This window comes from Anomaloglossus baeobatrachus, unplaced genomic scaffold (assembly GCF_048569485.1).
Source record: "Anomaloglossus baeobatrachus isolate aAnoBae1 unplaced genomic scaffold, aAnoBae1.hap1 Scaffold_485, whole genome shotgun sequence".
Lineage (NCBI taxonomy): Eukaryota > Metazoa > Chordata > Amphibia > Anura > Aromobatidae > Anomaloglossus > Anomaloglossus baeobatrachus.
Genome location: NW_027444198.1, coordinates 99,570 through 115,294, shown reverse-complemented (window position 1 = coordinate 115,294; position 15,725 = coordinate 99,570). Strand labels below are relative to the sequence as shown.

At 46.6% G+C, this 15,725-nt stretch overlaps 1 pseudogene; it reads right to left on the bottom strand.

Annotated features, from left to right (window-relative positions):
- Positions 1-7,890: 7,890 nt before the first annotated feature.
- On the bottom strand, positions 7,891-8,096 carry LOC142281801 (U2 spliceosomal RNA; annotated as a pseudogene).
- Between the last annotated feature and the right edge of the window lie 7,629 nt (positions 8,097-15,725).

The following is a 15,725-nucleotide window of genomic DNA, read 5'->3' as shown; positions in this document are numbered from 1 at the left end:
ACCATACCGCTACTCTGCCTTCTAAAACGGTCTCTGCTCAAAACCAAACATGATGCATTGCAGGCGGAGCGCGATGAGTTGCAGCAAGAAACAGTAGTGGGTGTGGGTGATAACACACAGCCCAGCCTCGTCTCATCACAACGTGCAGTGGAGGACTATGACGAGGAGGAGGATGAAGACATGGAGCAAATCTCCGGCCAAATTGAGGATATGACATGCACACCAGTCATATCCTCGGTTCAGCGTGGCTGGCCAGAGGACAGGGTAGATGAGGAGGAGGAGGAGGAGGAGGACAGCATGTTCAGTCAACGTGTTGGTCAGGCTACTGAAGTCCTGGCTGTTAAGAGTCTGGCGCACATGGCTGACTTTATGGTAAGCTGCCTGTCTCGTGACCCTCGCGTTAAGAACATCTTGGCCGACAATCATTACTGGTTGGTAACACTGTTAGACCCACGCTACAAGGAGAACTTTATGTCTCTTATTCCCGAGGCGGAGAGGTCAACCAAAATGCAGCAGTTCCGGAAGGCCATAGTCACGGAAGTAGGCAAAGCATTCCCCTCACAAAACGCTAGCGGCATAGGTCAGGAATCAGTGGACAACCAAGGCGTACAGCCGAGAGAGGCACAAGTCCAATCCGCCAGAGGTAGGGGAACAGTCTTTAAGATGTGGGACAGTTTTCTCAGCCCCTCACGTACCACAGCCCCTGAGGTGCGGGGTAGTGCCACAAGAAATCCTAAGTTTGCCCAGATGCTCAAGGAGTACCTTGCAGATCGAACAACTGTACTCCGACATTCCTCTGTGCCTTACAATTATTGGGTATCCAAGGTGGACACGTGGCATGAATTGGCTCTCTACGCCTTGGAAGTCCTGGCCTGCCCTGCCGCTAGCGTTTTGTCAGAGCGTGTTTTTAGTGCCGCAGGTGGAATCATTACAGATAAACGCACCCGCCTGTCAACTGAAAATGCTGACAGGCTGACTCTGATCAAGATGAACAAGGGTTGGATTGGGCCAGACTTCACCACACCACCAGCAAATGAGAGCGGAATTTAAAGTTTGTAACGGGAATTTGCCATGTACCTCCAGTCACCCATGGGTACACACTTCTGGACTTTGGATAATCGCTGGACTGCTCCTCCTTCTCCTCATGCGCCACCATGATGACCGTTACAAGAGTTAGGCCTTTGTTTCAGGTATACCCCCAGTGGTAAATTTTTTCGCCCATTCTTTGCAGAATGGACATTACAACGACAGGAGACCCGCTCCTTTGCAATGGGAACAATGTTTTGAGGCCCTCATGCACGTCTCTATGCAGGGACAACGTGGAGCCTCCCAATTTTTGGCTGCCCTGCCAAAGGGCTATACTATAATACACCCACTTCCTGACAATGGACACTTAATGTTTTGAGGCCCTCATGCACATCTCTATCCAGGGACAACGTGGAGCCTCCCAATTTTTGGCTGCCCTGCCAAAGGGCTATACTACAAAAGACCCACTTCCTGACAATGGACACTTAATGTTTTGAGGCCCTCATGCACGTCTCTATCCAGGGACAACGTGGAGCCTCCCAATTTTTGGCTGCCCTGCCTAAGGGCTATACTATAATACACCCACTTCCTGACAATGGACACTTAATGTTTTGAGGCCCTCATGCACGTCTCTATCCAGGGACAACGTGGAGCCTCCCAATTTTTGGCTGCCCTGCCAAAGGGCTATACTATAATACACCCACTTCCTGACAATGGACACTTAATGTTTTGAGGCCCTCATGCACGTCTCTATCCAGGGACAACGTGGAGCCTCCCAATTTTTGGCTGCCCTGCCAAAGGGCTATACTACAAAAGACCCACTTCCTTCCAATGGGCACTTCAGGTTTACAGGCCCTCATGCACGTCTCTATCCAGGGACAACGTGGAGCCTCCCAATTTTTGGCTGCCCTGCCTAAGGGCTATACTATAATACACCCACTTCCTGACAATGGACACTTAATGTTTTGAGGCCCTCATGCATGTCTCTATCCAGGGACAACGTGGAGCCTCCCAATTTTTGGCTGCCCTGCCAAAGGGCTATACTACAAAAGACCCACTTCCTTCCAATGGGCACTTCAGGTTTACAGGCCCTCATGCACGTCTCTATCCAGGGACAACGTGGAGCCTCCCAATTTTTGGCTGCCCTGCCAAAGGGCTATACTACAAAAGACCCACTTCCTTCCAATGGGCACTTCAGGTTTACAGGCCCTCATGCACGTCTCTATCCAGGGACAACGTGGAGCCTCCCAATTTTTGGCTGCCCTGCCTAAGGGCTATACTATAATACACCCACTTCCTGACACTGGACACTTAATGTTTTGAGGCCCTCATGCACGTCTCTATCCAGGGACAACGTGGAGCCTCCCAATTTTTGGCTGCCCTGCGTAAGGGCTATACTACAATAGACCCACTTCCTTACAATGGGCACTTCAGGTTTACAGGCCATCATGCACGTCTGTATGCAGGGGCATTGGTGAACCTCACAATTTTGGACTGCCCTGGCAAAGGAAAATACTACAAAGACTCAGTTCCTCAAAATGGGCACATTAGACTCAGAGGCCTTTATGTACGTCTCTTCTCAGGGACATCGGAGTGCCACACAATGTTTTACGTAAAATCTTTCATGTATTGATCTCAAAAAGTAACATACATTAGCTCTATCTCACTATTGGGTATGTGCCCTTAACATTTCCGCTATGAAAAATCATTTTGGTGTCATTTTGGAAGGTTTTCTGGTGAGTCCGTAAAAATGGCGTAAAACGCGGACAAAATTATTCAAAGCTGTGACTTTTGAGTGATAAATGCTTCAAGGGGTCTTCCCCATGCTGTTGCCATGTCATTTGAGCACTCTTCGGAGACTTTTGTGCCATTTTTAGGGTTTCTACATGCTGCCAGTGGTCATTTCACAAAAATACTCGGGTCTCCCATAGGATAACATTGGGCTCGGTGCTCGGGCCGAGTACACGAGTATCTTGGGAGGCTCGGCCCGAGCTTCGAGCACCCGAGCTTTTTAGTACTCGCTCATCACTACTAATAAACCTAAAAAATAAAAATAAATTGAATAAAAATCATGAATGTTGTGTTATAACAGGAAATTCGGTGTAAGAATGAATATCCGGGATGAGAGTTCAGCGAATGAGTTATAGAAATTGTTACAAAAAGGAGTGTGTACGGTTTATGCGTAAATTTTCAGAATGCGTACATGAAAATTATATGTATGTGAGAATGTCCCCCATGCTTTGTAAAAAGTTATTTATGAAAATGTAAATAAAATATATAAAAATGCCTAATTATTTATAATTTATGAGAAAGATATATATGTATGGAAGAATGTTATAAGGTGTCCAAGAACCATAAAGAAAAAGGGTGCATATATAATGTTAGAGGTCTAGAGTTCCACCAGGCTATATCACCCCTAAAGAAATAGAAAGAAGACCTTACTACCTGTGTACCCCAAAAAAAGCTATATTTCTTAGCCAGGATTATGGTGGAGATATGCACAAGTGAAATAAGAATATAAAGTAATACAATAAGATTATAAAACCAATATGTGTGCATTCATGCACCACCCGGTACGCTACCCTTGCCAAATTGCTCACTCTAGATCCCCACACGATCCATGAAGCCGTTCCCCCGGTCACACCGCCTGCTGCCGGTTCCCACTCATCCCTGGGGGAGTTAGGCGAGTGGTATCGAGAGCTACATGTCGGCACTGATGATACCCCCATACACCACAAGGAAGGGGTATACCGGGTGGTACAGGAGTATGAGCGGGTTTTTAGCAAGCACCCTCTAGATTTTGGGCAGATTAAAGGGGTTCAACACCACATCCCTACCGGTACACACTCCCCTATTAAAGAGAGATACAGGCCTATTCCCCCTGCGCACTACCAATGCGCCAAAGACATATTGAGGAACATGAAGGAGGCAGGGGTTATTAGGGACAGCTGTAGTCCCTGGGCCGCTCCGTTGGTGCTGGTTAAGAAGAAGGATGGCACCATGCGGATGTGTGTGGATTACCGGAAGATTAACCAGATAACGCATAAGGATGCTTACCCTCTGCCCCGCATCAAAGAGTCCCTGGCCTCGCTGAGAACCGCTAACTACTTCTCCACCCTTGACCTCACCAGCGGGTACTGGCAGGTGGCCGTGGCACCGGAAGACCGAGAGAAGACTGCCTATGGGACCGTTTTGCTGTACTTGGATGATGTGATTGTGTACTCACAGACGTATGAAGCCCACCTGGAGCACCTAGCCGAGGTGTTCGCGTCCCTTGCCAAGTATGGGATGAAGTTGAAGCCCTCAAAGTGTCATCTGCTGAAACCCAGAGTGCAGTACCTAGGACATGTGGTTGGTGCGGAAGGTGTCGCCCCCAACCCCGAGAAGATCACCGCCATCCAAGACTGGCCGAGACCGACCACAGTGAGGGAAGTGAGGCAGTTTCTGGGCCTGGTGGGATATTACCGTCGCTTCATTAAGGGGTACACAAAGATGGCTGCCCCCATGCAAGACCTCCTCGTAGGACAGACCAAGGGTGGTAGATCCCTAGTAGCCCCATTGGTGTGGGAAGAAAAGCATGAGGAATCCTTCCGCCAGCTGAGAACAGCCCTGACCGGAGAGGAAATCCTAGCGTACCCTGACTACAGCCGCCCATTCATCCTCTACACCGACGCCAGCAATGTGGGCTTGGGGGCTGTTCTATCCCAGGTCCAAGACAGAAGGGAAAAGGTAATAGCTTATGCTAGCCGAAAACTCCGACCGACTGAGAGGAACCCTGAGAACTACATCTCCTTCAAGCTTGAGCTCTTGGCACTGGTGTGGGCTATCACCGAGCGGTTCCGCCATTACCTGGCAGCAGCCAAGTTCACCGCGTACACAGACAATAACCTGCTGACCCATCTAGATATGGCCAAGCTGGGCGCGTTGGAGCAGCGGTGGGTGACCAGGTTAGCCAACTACGATTTCACCATCAAGTACCGGGCCGGCCGTACCAACGTCAATGCCAATGCACTCTCCCGGATGCCCCACCTGTCGGAAGAGGGGCCAGAGGATGATGACCTCGAAGAGATCGAGTTGCCTGCATTTCACCGGCCATTCACTGAGAAGGTGCACGTCTACCAACAACGGGTGAACCTGGATCCGCTGCCCCGACAGGACTGGCAGGAAGCTCAGGACCAGGCACCTGCTGTCCGCCTGGTCAAGACTCTAGTGGAACAGGGTTCTGCTGGGATAGACCCTGCTGCCCCTGCCGAAGCCCAACATCTGTGGCAAGAACGGACCCGGCTATACCTACACCAGGGGAAGTTGTATCGCGAGCTGATTAATCCAAAGACTCACGAGAAGATCCGCCAGCTGGTGATTCCCCAGGCTAACGTGCCCACCGTCCTGCAAGCATACCATGATGGTGCAGTGCACTTCGGGTGGAAGAAGCTAGAGATGTTGTTAAGAGAGCGGTTCTATTGGAGTGGAATGCGGGAATCTGTGGAGGCCTGGTGCCGAGAATGTGGCCCTTGCGCATTGAGAAGGAAGGACGAGGCCAGCCAGAAGGCACCCCTACACCCGATCATTACACACCAACCGCTGGAGCTGGTTGCCCTTGACCATGTAAAGCTCACCCCCAGCCGAAGTGGGTACACCTACGCTCTGACCATCGTAGACCACTACTCGAGGTTCCTGGTGGTTGTCCCAGTTAAGGACTTAACCGGCCGCACCGCTGCTAAGGCTTTCCAGGCTTATTTCTGTTGACCGCATTGGTACCCGGAGAGGGTGCTTACCGACCAGGAGAGGCTGATTTGGGAGGATGGGCCTGGAGGAAAGGGATGGCCTAGGCCCGCCACTACCGTAACCGGTGGCGATCCTCCGGGGGTTCAGGGGTCCCCTTGGACGTGGGCCCCCTGAAAGAGACAGAACCCGCTCGGGCAACTTGGTGCTGGACTGGGGTCAAGGGGTGCTGCCCGCTTCTTAGGGGCAGCATCAGGGCCAGGTTGTTTGGGTGGGAGAAGAGCGGAAGCTGTACCGTTGTAAAATGTTTATGATGCTTTTACATGTTTTACCGTTTTATTCTTTTTCAGTTGTGAAAATAAAACCGGTGATGGACGGGCAGCCCGCGGACGGTCTGCATTTTGCTATAGGGGAATGTGGCGCCCTGGACAAGCCAGGTCGTCACAGGTACTACACCAACACACTCTACACTCCGGCTAGGCACACCGAAGCTAAACACAAATCCTAGTTGCCTTCCTCCAGGGGCTGATGTCCACACCAGGGGGTGGGCCAGGCGGTTGATCCCACCCACCGAGGAGTTCACAGTCCTGGAGGCGGGAAAAGGAGTCAGATTAGAGATCAGTTTTGGAGTTAGAGAAGTGAAGAGGAGAGGAGACTGACCGTGTCCGGGTGTGTGGCCCGGGCACTCAGCAAGGTTGGCAGACGGTGGTGACCTTCTGCAGGAGAGGCTGATTGGAGTGAACCGTACGGACCGGGGATGGGCGGTGGCCCGCCGGTACCAGATCGGGGAGTGAAGAGAAGCCAGCACCATCCGGCAGGGCCTACGGACCCCGACCAGGCTAGGAGTCGCCGTAAAACCGGTCAAGTCCGTTAGCGACAGGAACCTCCAGGGTTTCCCAGCAGTCAAGACCCGATTGAAGGCAACAGCTCACACCGTAGAGGGAAGCACAGTCACCGCCAAGGCTACAGTTCCCAGGGCCAGAGCCTGCGGGCAAAAGGGGCTCCCTCAGCATCCATCCAAGCTGGGGAGCGGGTTACCGGTGGGAAGCCCGCTAGATTTTGGGGGAATAAAAGGGGTCCAACACCACATCCCCACAGGTGCACACCCACCCATCAAAGAGAGCTATAAGCCAATACCACCTTCACATTGCCAGTGTACCAAGGACATGTTGAGCAACATGAAGGCGGCTGGGGTTATCCGTGACAGTTGTAGCCTTTGGGCAGCTCTGTTGATCCTGTTAAAAAAGAAGGACGGCACCACTCCCCGTATTGAGGAATTGCTAGCTGCATTGAGAACTGCAAATTATTTTTCTACCCTTGATCTCACTAGTCACTATTGGCAAGTGTCCGTTGCTGAGGCAGACCGGGAGAAGACCGCCTTCGCCACCCCTATGGGTCTCTGCGAGTTCAAAAGCATGCCCTTCGAGCTGTGCAATGCGCCAGGAACCTTCCAGAGGCTGATGGAATGCTGCTTGGGACAAGATTTTAGGGTGTATAAAAAGGGAGATTAGATCCCGTGATCCCAACGTATTGTTACACCTCTATAAATCACTTGTAAGGCTACATCTGGAATATGGGAACCAGTTTTGGGCTCCACATTTTAAAAAGGACATTCAGAAGTTAGAGTCAGTTCAAAGGTGGGCAACTAGACTACTACAAGGAATGGAAGGCCTCCCATATGATGACAAGTTGAAAAAGTTATTAAGTGATTATTGGCTGCAATGGGGCTTTCTGGCTGGTGCCAGCCTCTCTTCTTAGCACACAGGAACCACAATCCCTACACCATGCTTCAATGGATTCTCTCATCCCAGCCCAGTAAAACTACATATTTTACACAGTCATAAGCAGCCAAAAGGGATCTATTCTATTCAATTGCAAATGATCTAGATAAGACTGAGAATAAGATACTGCACGGGACATAGCAGAGTTGGTCAAGTTGAGTGGAGATGAGTTTGCTATTTGGCACAGCTTTTTGCATCAATAAAGCAAGTAAAAGGTGTGAAAGATAAAAAAAAGGGTGAAAGTGTGAAAAGTGAATTGGCCAAATTGAGGTGCATATAAAGTTTTTGCTTTCTTTCAATTCACTAATGGGGCTCATTTGAATCAGGTGAATTGAGTTCTGCTTTTGGAAACTGGGTTAAGAAGGGGTGCACCGGTCCTGGAGGTACTGCAATACCAGGTCAATGCGTGGAGTGGACAGAGCAAGATTTTTTCCATCTCCTTGTTCTAAAAATCCATTTAATATATGGTCCCCAGAGAGGGGACGTATCAGATATTAAACTGATAAGAACAGATTTAATTTTTTTTTTTTCTGTTTATCAGTAGGACTTCAAAATAACAAAGGTGATCTCCTCCCGTTGCCTGGGAACCGTCCAGGCACAAGAGGGCTATGTGTCACCAGAAGGCGCACACACTTCCTCAAGGCCGGCAGACGTGCAATCCCAGGCACCTTCCAGTACCGACCAAGGTAGCGTCCTCCGAAACTACACTTGATCTTAGCCAAAAGGCCGAGAAGCTATAACCCGAATTGGTTACGGCCTTGAGTGGCACCCTGGCCTATACCGGACACATCTTAGGGAGAGGGAGACAAACCCACGCCTACAGAAGACATTTTGTCACCCAAGCCAACCCTTGAAAAGGCTGTTTTGCAGAGCAAAAACAAGAAGAATGGTGCTTTTTGCAGCCGCCGCCCACTGCAATGAATCTGAATAACTCCTCCTTTTGGACACAAGCACCTCCCCTCCCCCTTGCAGTCTTTCCAATTCATGATACAAAAAGACGGACGGACAGGACAGGACAGGACAGGCTGCCTGACTTTCCGTCACTGCCACCCTTTGCCATCCTTGTCCGTAGAAAGCCCTTTCATCATCCCCAAACCCTAATCTTTTCCCTTCCCTTCCCAGATGCGTCTCACTCCCTTTCATTAGGAAGTGAGCGCAGCCTTTTCTCCGTTCTGCACATGCGCGACGTTAAACACAAATGCGCAGGCGTGCGTTCCATTACCCTCACTGCATTCCACTCCCATACAGGAAGTGGGCGCAGCTATTACTACGGTCGCACATAAAAGAACCCACGGCCACCACTGCACATAGCTGACTCCACCACAGGACACCCACTTCTACACCAACGCAGGTAAGACAGGATCGGCACCTCTATGCTCCCGTTACAATCAGGCTCAGTCACCATGTGATAACGCTCTCAACTCTTTAGTTGCAGGCTCCCCTTGCTTCACCTCCACTGGCTGTGCTGCCATTTCCTCTCCCACCTGGAAGGTATACTTTATTCCACTATTTTCCTGTTTCTCTCTTCCCCCTTTTCCCATAACCTACTTTTATCTGCATTTGTGGGGTATCTATATGCTATTTACATCATAGTTTTATTCATTAATATGGAAGGGAAGAGTGCCCATGAGAGTGTTGAACTGCGGAGAGCAAGAAATTAAGCTGCTCCGATTTGCCACCATTGATAAGCTGTTCTCAGTAGATACACATGCTATCCAAACAGCAGCATCCACCATTGCTTCAGCCCACCCATTCAGTGACAGCTCACCAAGTCAGCCATAGGAGTGGTGTAAGGAATTACACGTAGGCACTGACTCCACACCTTCACATCACAAGAAGGGGGTCTACAGGCTAGTGCAAGAATACGAGCAAGTCTTCAGCAAACATCCGCTAGACTTTTGAAGAATAAAAGGGGTCAAACACTACATCCCCACAAGTGCACACCCACCCATCAAAGAGAGATATAAGCCAAAACTACCTGCACATTACCAGTGTACCAAGGACATGTTGAGCAACATGAAGGAGGCTGGGGTTATCCGTGACAGTTGTAGCCTCTGGGCAGCTCCGTTGGTCCTGTTAAAGAAGAAGGACAGCACCACTCCCCTGTATTGAGGAATAGCTAGCTGCATTGAGAACTGCAAATTATTTTTCTACCCTTGATCTCACTAGTCGCTATTGGCAAGTGTCCGTTGCTGAGGCAGACCGGGAGAAGACCGCCTTTGCCACCCCGATGGGTCTCTGCGAGTTCAAAAGCATGCCCTTCGAGCTGTGCAATTTGCCAGGAACCTTCCAGAGGCTGATGGAATGCTGCTTGGGACACCGAAACTTTGAAACGGTACTGCTATACCTTTATGATGTTATTGTTTATTCTAAAGCAAACAAGATTTTAGGGTGTATAAAAAGGGAGATTAGATCCGGTGATCCCAACGTATTGTTACCCCTCTATAAATCACTTGTAAGGCCACATCTGGAATATGGGGTAAAGTCCTGAGCAGGTTGATAACCATTGGTTTGAGCATGGTAGGGTGTAGTGCGCATCTTCCTGCATCGGTAAAAGCTGCAGAAGTCCTTGAAGATTTCCGCTTCAAAGGCTGTGCCTTGATCTGTGAGGACTCTCTCTGAGTAGCCATGAGGTCTGCATAAGTGTGCTTGGAAGACCTTCGCTGCAGTATGGGCCATTAGATCTTTGACTTGTACCACAACCATAAATCTCGAGTAGTTGTCTACCATCGTAAGTGCATACGTGAGCTCGCCTCGATATTCTGCAACAAAACTCCCTTTTTCGATTTCAGTTTCAGCAAACACTCCTCTTCCTGTAGAAAATATTTATCATTACCTAAGACAGTCATTCTAATGCATGACAATATTAAGGCAATTTAGTTAAAACTTGTTTTAACTCACCTTTAAGGGGATTGATGTATTTCATGGTCAATCCAGGTTTGTCAGTGATGGCACTGACATAATGTATGGCGTCTTTTTCGGGCGTTATCCTTTGCCTTTTCATTGTGAAAATCCAGTTGCCTATATCAAAGCAAATTCTACTACTTGTAAAGTATGCAGAAAATGAAATGTAGAACATATAACATCAACTGCTTAGGAACGCATCATAGGTTAGTACTTAAAAGGATATTGTCATGTTCTAGTCATAATGCAAGCTGGACATTTTTCATGTTACCCTGTAATCGCCGGCCTGTTCTAATGCTCACAAGCCAAGATATAGGCTCAGCTGCTAAGGCTTCCCTCTGCCTTCTGAATGAAACTTGAATATGTCTGGCTCACTGTGTATATAGCAGGTGCTCAGAAAAAATAAGAGTCAATTCAATAGAAATAGCTCTGGCACACTATAGTGATCAATAACGTAAGAAAAGAACTCTTGGAATGCTGAAAATTCTTTATTTGTGCAAAAGGATAATTCATCCAACGTTTCGACCTTGTTTTTAGGTCTTTATCAAGGATAAAGTTATCTAAGATCATAAAGGGTTACAAAACCATATAAACACGTAATTAGTACATAGTACAACATAACAGTACAATATATTGCTACTTGAGAGTACAATGGGTCAAATGACCATGATGCACATACAAAAAATTTTTCCAAAGCCATAGTGAAAACATTTGTACTGAGGAAAGAAAATTTCCACATGACCTATCTGGAGAAACATTCTGGATCAAACAACCAAAAATAGTCAAGCAGGTAAATACACACCTATATGGATAACAGGATGATATGTGTTCAATTGTATAGCGTCATTGCCATTAAGGTACAAATGGAAAACTTGCAATCCTATATAGTGAAGGAAATGAACACATATCATATCAAAGAACACAGGAACATGGGTGTGAGAAAAACCTCAATGTTTATACTTTGTTCTTTATAATGGTGTGAACATGTATATGTCTCAGTACCTTATGCACTTGAGAATTCTAGTGAGTAGATCATGAAAGCCTATTTCAGAACTGGAATCGGTAAATAATTGTAGGTGGAATCTAAATGAAAAGATGGTACAAGTGTTATCATGACACGTGGGCTATAACACAATGGACCGTGTGACAAAGAAGAAAGGAGAGAAAGAAGAGGAAGAAAATGCAACTACCTGTAACATTACGTGATAGTCACTGGTAAGTATCACTTGACAATTCAAGTGAAAAAGGATTCCTTTATTAAAGGGTTCTCAGTCGCCTCAGGATCATGAAATACTAGGGTAAATGATATGAGAATGGGTAAGAAGCACCACTAAAGGAAATATGAGATGCAGGACATATATCTATAAACCCCTGAACTACATGATAGAAATAAAAAGAAGAAAAAAGAAAAAAAAGAAGAAAGAAGAAGAACACATAGAATGCGGAAAGAGAATGGGTACAACTACCTGAGTTACTGCAGGGAGGCCCCTGGTTGGTATTGTGAGGGTTAGTGGAATTCCTTCACTGAAGGGTTCTCAGTTGCCTCAGGTTCGTGAAAAATGCTATAGACAAATAATGCCCGGAGAAAAGGGGTTCATATACAGCGAATAATGGTAATACAAGGTACATGTGTCACATGTAATAGTATATATATATATATTGTACTAAGCTCTACACCAGAAATAGAAAGTAGTCCCTCTGCCTTCTGTCTAGGTGCCCTGAGTTATGTCCTGTAAACTGTCACAGGGACCCAGACACACATGTGTAGTAGGGGAATATCCCTGCTGAGATGCCAGTGCTAGAGCACTCGTTTGCTGTGGAGTTGAACGCTATGTGAGCAGTTCTTACCTTCAATGAGCAGAAGTCTCTTTTTTCAGATTTCAATATCTCTGTGGGTATCTGGCAGAAATATGGAATACTCTTTACTGCTAAGACCCTGTACACCACTCCCACTAAAGGGGGCTTTACACGCTGCGACATCGCTAATGCGGAGTCGTTGGGGTCACGGAATTTGTGACGCACATCCGGCCGCATTAGCGATGTTGCTGCGTGTGACACCGATGAGCGATTTTGCATCGCTGCAAAAACGTGCAAAATCGCTCATCGGTGACATGGGTCTCCATTCTCGATTATCGTTACTGCAGCAGTAACGATGTAGTTCGTCGCTCCTGCGGCAGCACACATCGCTCCGTGTGACACCGCAGAAACGAGGAACCTCTCCTTACCTGCCTCCCAGCCGCTATGAGGAAGGAAGGAGGTGGGCGGGATGTTCCGGCCACTCATCTCCGCCCCTCCGCTGCTATTGGGCGGTCGCTCAGTGACGTCGCTGTGACGCCGCACGGACCGCCCCCTTAGAAAGGAGGCGGTTCGCCGGTCACAGCGACGTCGCCGGGCAGGTAAGTATGTGTGACGGGTCTGGTCGGTGTTGTGCAGCATGGGCAGCGATTTGCCCGTGTCGCGCAACAGATGGGGGCGGGTATCCACACTAGCGATATCGGGACCGATATCGCAGTGTGTAAAGTAGCCTTTAATAAACTGTGTAAAGGATTTTAAGTAAAAATCCACAATAAACCAGCGCTAGATGGGTTTTTATAATTTTATTAATAGACCACAAATAAAAAATTTTTTGCTATCCTTGTTTCAAGACAGAGTATTTGATAATATACAATACACTGATTATTACTAAAACCAAGGACCACATAAAACAAGGACCACATAAAATAAAAAATGAAAGTAATGAGAATAAAATTCTTTTGTATAACCAATTAACTTCGAGGTGATACAATATTCACATTGATTTAGTTTTACCAGTCTAATGTAATGCCCCGGCCGGTGGCATATATTTTGTTTGGTTAATAATTTAGACTTATACAATGAAAGATGTACTATACCACCCCTGGCTAACTTACAAGTTTTAAGTTGTACAATATAAGTTTGCGACGTTATATTCATATATAGGAAGGCAAACAATATTGGCAATTTAGTGGCACCCACCATACGTAATCTTACAGCACCTAATAAGGGAGGATTATTTGGCCTGAAAGGTTTTTTTCCATGCAAAAGCTGTATAGTATGTAAGAATACAAAAAATATTTCACGGAAATCCTTCTTACAGGGGCAGTCAGAAGTCATGATTAGAGAATTTATTACATGTCAATCAAAGGGAGTAGTATATTGCATTCAATGTCCCTGTCAGAAAAAATACATTGGGAGAACTATTAGACCCCTATGGAAAAGGGTGGGTGAGCACATTAGAAGTGTTAAAAATAAATGTACTAAGCACCCCCTATCCAGACATTATGTGTTAAAACATGGAGGGTCCTTTAAAGGATCCCAAGTATGGGGCGTACAAAAAATAACTAAGGATTGGAGAGGTGGCGATTTCATTAAAAAAATGTCACGAGCAGAAAGCCAATGGATTTTTGAATTGAACACCTTGAAACCATATGGACTCAATAATGATATAGAACTGTTTGCTTTTAATTAATTTATATTTTTATAGGTAGAGGAGTAATAGGTACTGATAATAATACGGAGAGAAGGAAAAAAAAAAAAAAAAAAAAAAAAGCGATTGTCATGGAGATATATGTGTATATATGCATAATATATATTAAAATTGGTGCTTCACTTGCCCAAGGTTGATGTAGATATAAGGGGCTTTTCATATTATAGCAAATTTATATTACACCTTTATGATGTCCTTTTGTTAAATTTATTGTTGAAAAAAAGCATATGCATATATACACATTGTCTTCCCAGTATATGATGATACAAGCAAGGCTATATATAGGTCTTTTTAGAAAAACCTTTAGAAAAACCTTTGCACATAATTATATTATATGGCTATTATGAACGGTCTTTCACAAATTGATATATGTAGTGGTCATTGAATGTTGGTTGAATTTAAACATTGTTTAATTTTATGCAAATTATAACCAATTAAATGTATGCATAAATAGTGCTCTAGGCAACAGCTGAGTTATCCTTGAGGAAGGGGGCCGTTACACGCCCCCGAAACGCGCGTCGGATCAGGACTCTGTTTTTGCCTACCTCACCTGTGCGGTGATAACCTGCCAAGTAATCTCTCCCTCGTGTGGAATCAACCGGCTTCCACTGGACACGGTACGGATTGCCTGCTGGAGAGGTTGAGAGGTTACCGCTGACATTTCCTTTGTCTGCAACCAGGATACATTGGTACCTCCAGCGGTTCTGCATTGCTCGTTTGGAAGCGGATCGGAGCCTTGTGTGGTGCTAACCTGCCAAGCAACTTCCTCCTGTGTGGAATCAGTCAGCTGACACTGGATACGGTCTGGACTGCCCGCTGGAGAGGCTGAGTAGTTACCGCTGATCTTATTGTTGTCCGCAGCCAACATCTTGGTGCTTTCAGTGGCTTCGTACTGCTTGATTTCGAAAGTACATTTGGGAGAATACGGGACCGGCTGGTTTGTGGCCTTGTGAAGTGTTATAAAGGCTCTGTAAAGAGGGATGTCGGTAACCATACATCTCCCCCAGAGCCAGCACTAGTCGCGGCCACTGGCCTCAAAACGTCCGCTCTGGAAGTCTAACAGGTCAATCCTGTACATAGCGGTTCCAGCCTAATCAACGGAGAAATCCGGGGTGTTTTTTGCGGTCAAGTTGTTGTGAGGTTTATTCCCCCAGGCCCTGGGGGCGAATATAACGTCGCAAACTTATATTGTACAACTTAAAACTTGTAAGTTAGCCAGGGGTGGTATAGTACATCTTTCATTGTATAAGTCTAAATTATTAACCAAACAAAATATATGCCACCGGCCGGGGCATTACATTAGACTGGTAAAACTAAATCAATGTGAATATTGTATCACCTCGAAGTTAATTGGTTATACAAAAGAATTTTATTCTCATTACTTTCATTTTTTATTTTATGTGGTCCTTGTTTTATGTGGTCCTTGGTTTTAGTAATAATCAGTGTATTGTATATTATCAAATACTCTGTCTTGAAACAAGGATAGCAAAAATTTTTTTATTTGTGGTCTATTAATAAAATTATAAAAACCCATCTAGCGCTGGTTTATTGTGGATTTTTACTTAAAATCCTTTACACAGTTTATTAAAGGCTACTTTACACACTGCGATATCGGTCCCGATATCGCTAGTGTGGATACCCGCCCCCATCTGTTGCGCGACACGGGCAAATCGCTGCCCATGCTGCACAACACCGACCAGACCCGTCACACATACTTACCTGCCCGGCGACGTCGCTGTGACCGGCGAACCGCCTCCTTTCTAAGGGGGCGGTCCGTGCGGCGTCAC